Below are 14,058 nucleotides of genomic sequence, written 5' to 3' on the forward strand. Positions count from 1 at the left end.
GCCTTGGATTTCTCCCAAAGTAGTTTATTGGTTTTCTATTCATAGCTATGTGTCTGTCCATGTGTTATGTGCCTGACCTGTTGGATCAAAGGCTGGTTCAGAGAGTAGCGAAGCCAAGGCAGCTGCTTTGCTGGGCATGTGCTCAGGGCCCACGGTCCCCTCAAGGCAGGGATTTCTCCCACCCCTGTTCCGTGGGGCTGCTTGCTGCTGAGCCCTGGGTGTGGTGGAAGGCAAACCTTTGGACTGTCTTTCCCTTGGTAGAGGCACTTACTTGTGTCTTTCTCAGCCAAGTCTACCTGCTTATGGATCTTCTAAAATTTCTGAGATAATTATCTTATATTAATAGTTTTATATATATCAAATACAGATTCAAAAAAAACTGGGCAAACTGGGAGATTGCTGGACAGTGTGTCTTGTTTGCTTGGAAAACACATTAAAGGATGTGCTGTTTGGAGAATTAGTTGGTGATTGTTTCAGTGGGTAACTATAGGATTGAATATTTACAGTTGATTTTGCTTTCAACCGTCTGCATTCAGTCTTGAAAGGTAAAAAAATATGCCAACTTGAAGTAGAGGCAAAGGATTATTTTTGCCTTGCATGCAGTTCAGGCATTATAGCAGGATGTAGAAATCTAAGTCAATACAATGTGACATGATGTGACATGATCAGGTTGTTCTCTACTATAACTCTTGATTCCTTCTGCAGAAAAATGGAACTATTGAAGAATGTAGGAAGTACATTCTGTATCTCGGACTCATGGCATGTCTAGTCCTGTTCTGTGTGCCTACCAGTGGGCAATGGCATGTATCCCATCATCTCTAGTAGAGGGCATATCCCAGCCTGTTTTCTCTAGCATCTGATGAGGATGTATTTTTGAAAGCTTTGTCTAATCTTTTTTTAAACCACCTGCTGCTGTTTGCTTTCATGGCCTTCCATGGCAACAAATTCCAGATGCTTAATATCATCTTCATAAAAAAATACTTCATCTTTCTGAAACTTAACTCCCGAAGTTTCAATAAGCATACTATTTCTGGAATTGTAGTATTTGGTGAATAATTCTGCCTTCACTATACCTGATGTTCATCAGGTATAGTGAAGATATTGTACCCCTTGGTCATATTTCTTCTTCTCTACAAACTATGGACTCCTACCCTTTTTTGGTGTGTCTTCCTAAAACATCTGTTCCAACCTGTTAATAATTTTGGTTATTCTTTTTCCTAACGCATTCTCAGTTCCTGTATATGTGCAACTGGTTGTTCCTACCTGCTTGTAGCTCTTTTTTCTTCCTTTATTGAGATTTAACTTTGTTTTGTTTATATTTCTGTATAGTCAAGAACATCTTAAAATTTTAATCTAGTTTTCAATTCTTACTGCTTTGGTTTTGACTGAAAACTTAATAAGCACTTCTCATTCCTACTCCACAATTAATCAACAGTTACAAAGCAGAATCCTCTGAATTCATTCTAAATGCAGAATCCATTCTAAAATATCCTCCCATTTTTTCAATGAGCTTGATTTTTCAGCCAGCTTTACACCTCTCCTGTGATAATCTGGACATAGTTGCTGTGGTTTGTAAGAAAATTTTTATTGAAGTTGAGTTCATACATTACTTTCAGCTTCTCCAGCAGGATAATAGGGCTTGTGGCTAGGGAAAATAGAAATCACTATTGATCAATGTGACTTTTGCATGACAAAGTTTCTTACCTTCTAGGTACCTACATATTTTCTAGAGACAGAAGCTAAAATAACTAACTTACTGTTTCCCAACTTCTACTGTCTGATCACCATTTTTTCTGGAATGTGGGTATCACTTCTGCTTTTTCCAGTATTCTGATACTTCACTCAAACTTGTGAGTTTTTAGAGGTGAGTCCTAAAAGTTTGGTTAGTTTCAGCCACTACCTTAAATATCCAAGGATGAAGCTAAATAGGTCCAGCCAATTTTAAAATACTTAACTTACCTTAGCAATCTGTTTCTTCATATTATTTTAAGAGGATTTTTTAGTGTTGATTGGCATTAATCATACTAGTTGGGAGATTCAAAACAATGAAGATAATTAGTATGTGGATTCCAGATTGAGGGGAAATAGTATTTATAGTAATGTTTTTCTCTAATAAACACACATGACCAAGGGTAATCCAGGAATGATTGCTAGTTCTTGAAGTCCAGTTCCTTGCTGTATTTGTCAGGTGTATTGTAGCACACCATAAACCTGACTCATGAACAGCTCTTTAAGGGTTATTGGAAGGTGTTGCAGACAAGTGTTTTTGTTGTCACATTTGTGTTCATGTGTGTTGCAGAAAAGAGCAGACCAATGAAAAGACCAAAGATGTGAAAGGCTGCCTCTTTGAGCCTCAGGAGTTCTGACAAGCATATATAAATTCTGTATTAGTGTGATGTATAAGTATTGCCTCCTTCAGTCTTTAAATAGGTATAAAAAAACAAAGGACAAGTTAAAAGCCATGACGTGTTTTGTAGTTATGCAGTCAGTTTTATCAGTTGATGCAGCATTGCAATTTCATGTCTCCTGTTTTGTGAGAGGAGATTCTTGTACTGCATTGGAGGAAGAATAAATTCCTGATTAAAATCTCAGTCTCACAGAAATGCCTGTTGTTTGTGAAGAAACTGAAAGCTTCAGGAGCCAATGAAGTGTTCTTAACAGCTTTTGAGCAATGTGAATGCAGTAAGGATGGAGGCCTTTTTCTTGCTGTCATTCTCAATTCTGCATAGGTGTCACAGGCTCTGATAAGCTTAATTGACATAGGCTATCCCTTTTCTTAATAATAAACAACCAGGTCCTTTCCAGATTAAACTTCAATCTTAATAGTACTGAATACCCATTGTGCAGCTTTTGGCTTTTCTTCTCACTCTCTCCCTAGAGGTATAACAGCATGAAAAAATCCCCATGCTTTGTTTTAGTAATGCAGTGTTTTGATGGATTTATTTTAACTTAAATGATGTTTAAGCTAGTTGAGCCAGGTGAAAGAAATACATTTTACTCACAGTATTTATGATAGTCCTTGTTCCTGCAGGAGTTTCTTTCCCAATCTTCCTTAAGCCCTGAACAAATCTTTCTCTTGTGCAACAGAATTTCTGGGCTTGCACATCAGTACAGTCAAGCTAGTAGGTGGTCTGGCCCTGGGCCTCTTAGCATCTACAGCAGCCTTTAAATATGTAAAAGAGAGAATGAAATGCTCTGTTCAGAGTTTTCCATGAGTGCAAGAAGGAAAAAAAGAATTGCTGCAGCATAAGAGACTTAAGTTAGGCATCAGTCAGGTTCTTAGATATGGGATGGGGTTGCCTGAAAAGACTACAGGATCTCTTTCAATTCTAGATTTTTGAGGACAGGTTAAAAAAATATCTATTAGAATTAATACTAGTACAAATTAACTGTATATATGGACAGATGGACTGCATAAGTTTTAGAGATCCTTCACAACCCTGTATTCTGTAATTAAGGGTTGAAGACTGAAAGCCTGAACGCTGAGGCATTTACTGGAGGAAACAGAAGGATAGGTCTGATAAGCTTGGAGGGATCCCAGTTGCCAAGGGGATGTGCAACAAGACAGCATCAAAAAACAGTCTGCCCAAGCCCACTGATGCAGGGGTCTGAAGAGCAGCCTAGAGGGTCCCTTCTAGCCTGTCAGTGGTGTGAGCTCTTTGATTTTGGATTCTTTAATGAAGCCTGTTATTACTTGCACATAGTAAGTGTGTGCAAGAGGCCTGCACAGAGGCCTGCATGGATGGTATAATAGAATAGGGATGTGGTCTGTCCTAATCTGTTTCAATTAAGAAAAGGTTATTTGAAAGTTGTCAGCATTATGGCAAAGTGCATAAAAATAAAGGCTTATTACTGTTCTGAAAAGATAGGCTCAGAAGACTTGTTTGATGCAAGTAGCTGTTTTTTATTATTTCCATTCTAGTATAAATATGAATTTTAATGTAAACAATTTCCAAACATTAATTTATAATGTAATATATAGATTTAAAAGCAATGAAAAACTCACATCAGTAGTAAGTTCAACATGAACTGTGAAACTTTTAAATCCTCCTTACTTTCTTTAAATTTTTTTTACTGGTCTTTACTTGACCCTTCAGACCTCTGACTGAAAATGTAGAATTAGGAGAATCACAAACTTGGAATTTTTTGCTTTATTTTATTTACTATTTTGTGCTGTCCCTAGTTCAAAGAAAAACTACTGTAGTCGGGGGGGGGGGGGGGGGGGAATTTTGAATGTTGATTTGAGAGGTTCCCTATGCTATTGGTCACCATACTGTTAAGGTGGTACTTAAGAAAAAGTGAGATAATTAATCCATTATAGTCATAAAAGACAACTGCATAATATAAAGGATCTGTGAAATAAAAGCAGTAAAATGGGTTTGTGTGGTTCTGTCTTTATTTTAGTGCTGGTAGAATAGCAGTAGTCTTACTAATGGTACTAAGTTTGTGCTGCTTACAGTGAGCAGTACTTACAAACTGCAGAACTTCTTGACAAGCTGCATACATGAAAGAACAGGGATTTAAACTACATACAATTTTCAGCTACAACACAGAAATCAAGAAACATTGAATATTCCTCAAAACTATGTGTAATGGAAATTAATGCTATACTAGGAGGATCCATTCAGAATTATTTTGACCTTCCCTTTCCATATTGCTTTAACATGAGCACATAGAAATTGCTACCATAAGATTTCCTGGTATTTAACATTAAGCTTCTGTTGCAGCTACCTTTTTTCCCCCACACCCCCTCCTCCTTGTGATACCGTATTATTGCTGGTGCACTGTAAATTTTATATGGATTTCAAGCTTTAAGGTTTATATGACCTTCAAACTTTAAGCAGGTTGAGAGGTTTGTAGAGGTGTGTTATGACTTACAACACTGTAGCCACCTTTTAGTCTCAAAGCATCAAAGGCTGATGTGGTCCCTGCTGGTCCAGTGATCCCACTAGTCTCTGTACTCTGTAGTTGTTGTGCAGCTTTCATGGCAGTGTAGCAAGAGGATGGGAGTTATTCCCTGGAGCAATATCATGAAGTCTCACACAGTGTGGCGTCTGGGATGCTTGTGCACAGATGTATCCAGAGTAACTCAAAACTAGTCCCAGTGTGTAGAATGGTGGCAGTTAACCTGATTTGGGAGGAGAAAAAGTCCTATTGTTGAGAGCCCTGCTGGGTCACTGTCTTAGTTTAGGGCAAATTAGGGAGGAAAACTCTGGATGGGGATTTCCCCAGGGAAATGCCCCTCCCCACCAACCGGTCCGGGAAAGGGAAAAAATTTCTTTGGAGAGAAGTGGAAAAAGCTGTTTATTTAACAGAAAATTGAATAATATTAAATAATAAAACCTCTTGCTGTTCGATGGGATGGCAAATCTAGGAAGAAAAGTCCTTTTCATGTGGTGTGTAGCTCGGCTTGCTCAGTTTCTTATCAGCCCCTCCGGCGCTGGAAAGTGCCGAGGCCCAGGCCCTGGTGGGCCACAGGCGTGGGCTCCCGGGGTTTAGCTGGGTGTTCAGTCCAGAGCAGGCTTGCACAGATCCAAGAAAAAGGAAAAAAAAACCAAAGGTCCGGGGAATTCTTCTGCCTCAGCTAGCTAAAACTAACTAAAAGCCAGGGAGAAGCTCTGTCCCGCTGTCTGTCTGTGCTGCAGACAACACAGTCCAGGAGCGAGATGTGTGGGAGTTATATTTTCTTTAACACAAACGGCGGCTTCTTTTTCCCCCTCTTTTGCTCTCAGAGCCAGTCTTAAAGGTACAGAGCTTAATATATAACATAAACCAGACGATTGGGGATACCAGTATCATAAAGTCACCCCAGGACATTCCACCCCTTATCCCCATATCGTCAACTTATTATCAAAATTAATATATATATATATTTTAACTCTACAACACATACATTATACAGACAAGGGAATTAATTCACGATCTTCACCCAACCATCAGATCTCCCTGAGGTACACATTGTGTTGTTCCATCTTTCCGCATTATCCACCATGTGCAACCCGGTCCCTGAGCAAAAACAACCCCACGAATGGGTTTGTTTGCACTCGAAGTAGAATTGATCCAAACTGTCTTTCCTAACAAACCTCTGAGATGTACCGCTGGGACTTTGTCTCCGTCTACTATATACAGGGCCTCGGACTGGGCTGGGCCTGCTCGGTTGGTGGAACCTCGGGTATTAACTATCCAGGTGGCCTTTGCTAGATGCTGCTCCCAATTTTTGAAAGATCCCCCACCCAATGCTTTCAAGGTAGTCTTTAACAGTCCATTGTACCTCTCCACTTTCCCTGCAGCAGGTGCATGGTAGGGGATATGGTACACCCACTCAATGCCATGTTCCCTAGCCCAGCTGTTTATAAGGTTATTCTTGAAATGAGTCCCATTGTCTGACTCAATCCTCTCAGGGGTGCCGTGCCTCCAAAGGACCTGCTTCTCAAGTCCCAGGATGGTGTTCCGGGCTGTAGCATGAGGCACAGGGTAGGTTTCCAACCATCCAGTGGTGGCTTCTACCATCGTGAGCACGTAGCGCTTTCCTTGGCGGGTTTGGGGCAGTGTGATGTAGTCAATCTGCCAGGCCTCCCCATACTTGTATCTGGACCACCGCCCACCGTACCAGAGGGGCTTCAACCGCTTGGCTTGCTTGATCGTGGCACACGTCTCACAGTCATGGATAACCTGGGAAATACTGTCCATGGTTAGATCCACCCCTCGGTCTCGTGCCCACTTATAGGTGGCATCTCTACCCTGATGGCCTGAGGCATCATGGGCCCATCGAGCTAGGAACAACTCTCCCTTGTGTTGCCAATCTAAGTCTATCTTTGACACCTCTATCTTTGCAGCCTGATCCACCTGCTCATTGTTTCGGTGCTCTTCATTAGCCCTACTCTTGGGGACATGGGCATCTACATGACGGACCCTCACAGACAGTTTCTCTACCCTGGTGGCGATGTCTTTCCACTCATCAGCAGCCCAGATTGGCTTTCCTCTGCGTTGCCAGTTGGCTCTTTTCCACCTTTCCAGCCATCCCCACAGAGCATTGGCTACCATCCATGAATCAGTGTAGAGATAGAGTTTTGGCCACTTCTCTCTTTCAGCAATGTCCAGGGCCAGTTGAACAGCTTTGAGTTCAGCAAGTTGGCTTGATCCACCTTCTCCTTCAGTGGCCTCTGCGACCTGTCGTGTGGGGCTCCATACGGCTGCTTTCCACTTCCGGTTCATCCCTACGATGCGACAGGAACCATCAGTGAACAGAGCGTAGCGTGTTTCTTCTGCTGGAAGTTGGTTATATGGTGGAGCTTCTTCAGCCCGTGTCACTTGTTCCTGCTCCTCTTCATCAGTGAGATCAAAGTTTTCACCTTCAGGCCAGTTTGTAATTATCTCCAAAATCCCAGGGCGATTTGGGTTTCCAATACGGGCGCGCTGCGTGATGAGGGCGATCCACTTGCTCCATGTAGCGTCGGTGGCGTGGTGGGTAGAGGGAACCTTTCCTTTAAACATCCACCCCAGCACTGGCAGTCGGGGTGCCAGGAGGAGTTGTGCTTCTGTGCCAATCACTTCTGTGGCAGCTTGAACTCCTTTATAGGCAGCTAAGATTTCCTTCTCTGTGGGAGTGTAGTTGGCTTCGGACCCTCTGTAGCTTCGGCTCCAGAATCCCAGTGGTCGGCCTCGAGTCTCCCCAGGCACTTTCTGCCACAGGCTCCAGGACAGACCATGGCTCCCGGCTGCAGAGTAGAGCACGTTCTTCACATCTGGTCCTGTCCTGACTGGGCCAAGGGCTACTGCATGAGCGATCTCCTGCTTAATCTGAGCAAAGGCTTGTTGTTGTTCAGGGCCCCACTGGAAAGTGTTCTTTTTGCGGGTGACCAGGTAAAGAGGGCTCACAATCTGACTGTACTCAGGAATGTGCATCCTCCAAAAACCTATGGCACCTAGGAAAGCTTGTGTTTCCTTCTTGTTGGCTGGTGGAGACATTGCTGTGATCTTGTTGATGACATCAGTAGGGATCTGACGCCGTCCATCTTGCCACTTTACCCCCAGAAACTGAATCTCACGAGCTGGTCCCTTAACTTTGCTCTTCTTGATGGCAAAACCGGCTTTCAGGAGAACTTGGATGATTTTCTCTCCTTTCTTAAAGACCTCTTCAGCCGTCTTTCCCCAAACAATGATGTCATCAATGTACTGCAGATGTTCCGGAGCCTCACTCTTTTCCAGGGCAGCCTGGATCAGTCCATGGCAGATGGTGGGGCTGTGCTTCCACCCCTGGGGCAGTCGGTTCCAGGTGTACTGCACTCCCCTCCACGTGAAAGCAAACTGAGGCCTACATTCTGCTGCCAGGGGAATGGAGAAAAATGCATTGGCAATGTCAATAGTGGCGTACCACTTTGCTGCTTTGGACTCCAGCTCGTACTGGAGCTCTAGCATGTCCGGCACGGCAGCGCTCAGCGGTGGAGTTACTTCATTCAATGCACGATAGTCCACAGTCAATCTCCATTCTCCTTCAGATTTACGCACAGGCCAGATGGGGCTGTTGAAGGGTGAGTGGGTTTTGCTGACCACCCCTTGGCTCTCCAGCTCTCGGATCATCTTGTGGATGGGGATCACAGCATCTCGAGTTGTTCTATACTGTCGGCGATGCACCGTCGAGGTGGCAATTGGTACTCGCTGTTCTTCCACTTTCAGGAGTCCTACTGCAGATGGGTTCTCTGACAGTCCAGGCAAGGTGTTCAGTTGCTGGACACCCTCTGTCTCTACAGCTGCTATCCCAAATGCCCACCTAAGCCCCTTTGGGTCCTTAAAATACCCACTTCGGAGGTAGTCTATGCCCAAAATGCACGGGGCCTCTGGGCCAGTCACAATGGGGTGTTTCTTCCACTCATTTCCAGTCAGGCTCACATCAGCTTCCACTAAAGTAAAGTCCTGTGATCCCCCTGTCACACCAGCAATAGAAACAGATTCTGCCCCTACATATTTTGATGGGATTAGGGTGCACTGGGCACCAGTGTCAACCAAGGCCTCATATTTTCGTGGTTCAGATGTGCCAGGCCAACGAATCCACACAGTCCAAAAGACACGGTTTTCCCTAGCCTCTACCTGGCTAGAGGCAGGGCCCCTCTAAGCCTGGTTATCCTTCTTTCCTTGGGTATATGTCTTGGAGGTTCCTTCAAGAGAATCAGACATGTCATCATCATACTTGTCAGTTTGACTACAGGCTACTGGAGCGGCTTTCTTTTTGGTGGAGTATCCCCCCTGAGTCTTGCTGTCTTCTAATTCACGCACTCGTTGTGCCAGAGCACCAGTAGATTTTCCATCCCATCTTTTCATGTTTTCTCCACAGTCACGTAGGAAAAACCACAGCTCAGCTCGTAGCTTTTTCTCTCTATCTGGGGAATTTCTGCGTTGGGTCCCGGGGCTCTTGGACTGTACTGCCGAGACTGGAAGAAGATCTTCCTTGAGTTTCTTGAAATTCTCTTCCATTTTGTCTTGGAGGTTTCGCATATCTGTTCTCACAGCTGCAATTGTTGCCTGCATGGGGCCATGCACGGTATCTGCATATGTTCGAAGTTTCTTCGCCATATCCAGCACAGTCTCCTCTCGGTCATCCCGCTTCATTGTTGCTAAAGCAGAAGCGTATTCTTGTGGCCCAAGTCGAACAAGTTTTCGCCACATCACAGATGTACATGGCACCAAATCTGGATTTCTAGTACCTAAGTCACCCACGAAGACAATCTCTACTATTGCCATTTCTCTCAAGCGCTGAATCCCTTGTTCTATGGTTTTCCAACGAGTTTGCTGTATATAGAGATCGTCTGCACACAGATATCTTTGTGCCACACTTCTTAGGACCCGTTCCCAGAGACTGTAAGGGTCAGCCCCCCTCATCACTTCTTGATCGATAACCGGATCATGTGACAGGGATCCCAGATGCCTCGCTTCAGTGCCATCCAGAACTGTAGCCTCACCTGCAGCATCCCACAGACGGACTAACCAACTAATTATAGATTCATCAGGTCGTCGAGTGTAATCTTTTCTCAGGCCATGAAGGTCCTTCAGGGAGAAAGGTTCACCAGCGCCTTCTGATTTCTGATCAGTTGCTGGTCTTGAGGGTCCTTCCCCCTCATCGCCATTATCATCATCTACTGGCCGATCGGTTTTGGTTTTGAATTTCATACCTCTCGTGGTAGGAGCAACAGACACTGGCTTAGGTTCACTGTCTGGTGTGGCCACTGGCTTAGGCTCACTGTCTGGTTTGGCTGCTGGCTTAGGCTCACTGTCTGGTTTGGCTGCTGGCTTAGGCTCACTGTCTGGTTTGGCTGCTGGCTTAGGCTCACTGTCTGGTTTGGCTGCTGACTTGGCTGCAGCCTGAGTGACTGGGGTAGCTGCTGATTTATCTGCCTGCCCTACAGTATCTAGCAGCGTGCGATAAGCATACACTAGGGCCCAGCTTATTGCAATGAAATTTTTCTTCTTAGAATCATCACAGCAATTCTCTTCCAGATATTTCCCTACTTCATCTGGGTTCTGAATTTGTTCACGTGAAAATTCCCAGGCTGGGGAATCGGAAAATTCCTCCAGAGTTCGGCCAATTCTTTCCCATTCTCTACTCCACTCAGGATTTTTCACACCTGAGCCTACTTCTGGGACAGGGGTTTCATTGGCTCCTCTGGATATCTCAGCCCTCACTCTAGAGAAGTTACAGGCCGTATAGAGGAAGCTTAACAGCTGAACTACCAGGAAAGTAGTATCCTTAACACTCAGGGGAAACTGGATATTCTCAAAGAGGGACATAACAGATTCAAAGGAGAAAAAGGAAAGAAAAGGCTGAAAAGCCTCATCCCCTGCTCTTCCTCTAACAAACTGGGTACAATTACCAATAAACTCCCAAAATGTGCTACTGGGACTGGGAGGCAGGGTCGGGTGAAGAAACCATAAGCCAAACATACCTGACAGAAACTTCAGTAGTTCTATAAACTTCCTACAAATAATTATCACCAAGCCCAGCACAATAACCATTCTAATCCATGCCCCTCTATTGTGAAAGAGGGAAAAGACAAGTATTAAAACCTCAAAAAATTCTAGGGACCAGATCGACATGAAGGCTTCCACCCCGAGAGATATTATGTATCCAAACAACATGGCTACTGACTGCTTTATCTTAACACAGAATAAATACAACCAAAAATACAACCAACAATCAGTACAGGTTTTTCCACTTTCTCTCGCCCCACGTTGGGCGCCAAAAGCTGTATATGTCTTAGTTTAGGGCAAATTAGGGAGGAAAACTCTGGATGGGGATTTCCCCAGGGAAATGCCCCTCCCCACCAACCGGTCCGGGAAAGGGAAAAAATTTCTTTGGAGAGAAGTGGAAAAAGCTGTTTATTTAACAGAAAATTGAATAATATTAAATAATAAAACCTCTTGCTGTTCGATGGGATGGCAAATCTAGGAAGAAAAGTCCTTTTCATGTGGTGTGTAGCTCGGCTTGCTCAGTTTCTTATCAGCCCCTCCGGCGCTGGAAAGTGCCGAGGCCCAGGCCCTGGTGGGCCACAGGCGTGGGCTCCCGGGGTTTAGCTGGGTGTTCAGTCCAGAGCAGGCTTGCACAGATCCAAGAAAAAGGAAAAAAAAACCAAAGGTCCGGGGAATTCTTCTGCCTCAGCTAGCTAAAACTAACTAAAAGCCAGGGAGAAGCTCTGTCCCGCTGTCTGTCTGTGCTGCAGACAACACAGTCCAGGAGCGAGATGTGTGGGAGTTATATTTTCTTTAACACAAACGGCGGCTTCTTTTTCCCCCTCTTTTGCTCTCAGAGCCAGTCTTAAAGGTACAGAGCTTAATATATAACATAAACCAGACGATTGGGGATACCAGTATCATAAAGTCACCCCAGGACAGTCACATCTCCTGCTCCTAGGAACTAGAAAATGAGCCCAGGCTCTTTTTAGTTTGCTGATTATGGGAATCGCTTTACTGTCTTGCTGCCATAGTGACAAGTTCAGTACGTGGAGGAACCTGCTTCAAAGAATTTCTGCGAATACACTTGTGGTACTGCAAAAAACTGCATGGAATAGTGGTCATCTTAACAGCAGTCTGAGGTGTCCTGATGAAGGAAGGGCATAGAGCAGTACCCCAGACCTGATTATCTACTTTTCTTTGGAACTTCTTAGTTTTTCTTGCCAGTAGTATGAGGCAATTAGACAACGTTTAACAATTTTTTCCTAAGTTCCACTTCTGTGGCCTTAGTTCTGGACACCCAGGTGCAGTAATTTGCAACTCTTTTCAAATGTTGCCATGATTCTACCTAGCAGCAGGGAAAAAAAACTTTCCAAATTTTATTTATTTCATACGTTGGCTTTTTGTATGGCTGAAGAATATTTTCTTATGCTGCATTTCTTGTAGGATTTTAGTTAATATATTGGAAATACAGATTTAAACATATATTTGAAATGTATAAAACTGTCTAATATGCATTATATTTAAAATATACATATAACCCAAACCACACATTCAGTGTTACTGTTAAAGGATACTTTCATCACTAAATTTCAAATGAGTTTTTCCTCTTTGTCTGAAGATGTTGTTTGCTGTGTTTTGTGTTTTCAGAGACTGAAATAAAATCTTTCTATCTTACTTATTCTGAAATGAAACAGGAGCATGGTTCTCCTGAGGAGTGCGCTAGCTGGGAAGTATTGGAAGCTTTTTCATTCAAAAAAAAGTTAGACCTTTTCTTTAGGCGTATGGCAGAATGTTCTCATTACTCTGAAACTTATTGCATCTCAAACACAGTATCAGAAGTATGGATGCTAAATATGAGCAAAAGCAGGGAGCACAGTGCCTGTAGAAAAGCAGGCTGCATAACTTTCTAGGTCTTGCCTGAGAAAGTGGGCTGGGAAATCATGATGAGGAATTAAAACAATCCTCAGAGATAGAAGACAGCCTTGCAGGTGCTGTTTGTTAGTTTCTTGTTTTCTTGCAAGAGAAGGTCAAGGGGTGGTGTACACCACTGACAAATGATGGTGATGTGTTAGTTCACTGACCAATAAGAGTTTCACCTTTCTGGACTTTCGTGTATCGGTCTGTAAAAGAAGATCTGAGGTAATAAACCTCGCTCTCCTGTTCAACTCACAGGAGAGTCCATGTTGTGCTTCTTGCCATTCCCAATAGTGTGACACAGAAGCAATGGAAATACGATGAAATTGGTTATCAGCTGCAAGTGTGATGTTGTTTCCTTTTCCTTACATTTTTCATGCTTTCCCACTTTCCCATTCCTTTATGAGGCCTTTTTTCCATGTGACATTTTAATTACACAGCAATAATGAAAATTAAGAAAGTAACTATTGCAACAGAAGTTAGACGTTGATATTTTCATATATGGGTGTGGTCTTGCTTAAATTTACTTCAGTAGAAAAATGCCATGTATTTGTTTGAATATTTGGTTTCAGAATAGAATATGCTTCATGTATATGCAGCTATGTAAATTGAACGTCAAGAGACTGTCTTTCAGAGGTTTCATGTTTATCTAGGGCACTACCAGGTGCATATGATTTATTACTGCAAGTTTTCATAAGGTAGTGCTATGCCATGTTTTAATACTTAATCTGAGATGTGGAGGGCATTACCTGTCATACTGAGCAACAGTCTCCCATTGTTTCCTCAAGTCCTATCTATTGTCTGTGAATTTGTTTTCATTATATTATAAATATTGTCAGACAAGGACTTCCCAAAGTGTCTGAGTGGTTGTGACAGTCATAGTGATGATGGTAGGTACTAGCAATAGAAAAAAAGTTTGTTCTTCAGTTTTCTTGCAAAGACATGTTTTATTTCCACCAAACACAGCAAAACTTTTAAGTGCCATCCCAACTGTGTACATTACCTGTGAGACACAATCAGAAAATACATAGTTAATGTAGGAGTTGTTATTTTAATGCATAATGCTTTCCTTGTGGTACAAACAGAAAGAAGTTTAAATTACAGATATTATTTGTGACATGAATTATTAAACAGTGTCTGAGAGATTAAAATACATCTCAAGGTCATACATGAAGTTTTGTGACAGTTTTCATCCTGAGG

General features: G+C 43.0%; 1 protein-coding gene across 1 annotated transcript in view; it reads left to right on the forward strand.

Moving 5' to 3' along the window:
• PLD5 (phospholipase D family member 5) overlaps positions 1–14,058 on the forward strand; it is a 178,353-nt gene that overhangs the window by 62,954 nt on the left and 101,341 nt on the right. The gene's annotated exons all lie outside the window — the stretch shown is intronic.

The sequence above is a fragment of the Poecile atricapillus genome, chromosome 3 (genome assembly GCF_030490865.1).
Source record: "Poecile atricapillus isolate bPoeAtr1 chromosome 3, bPoeAtr1.hap1, whole genome shotgun sequence".
NCBI classification, from domain to species: Eukaryota; Metazoa; Chordata; class Aves; order Passeriformes; family Paridae; genus Poecile; species Poecile atricapillus.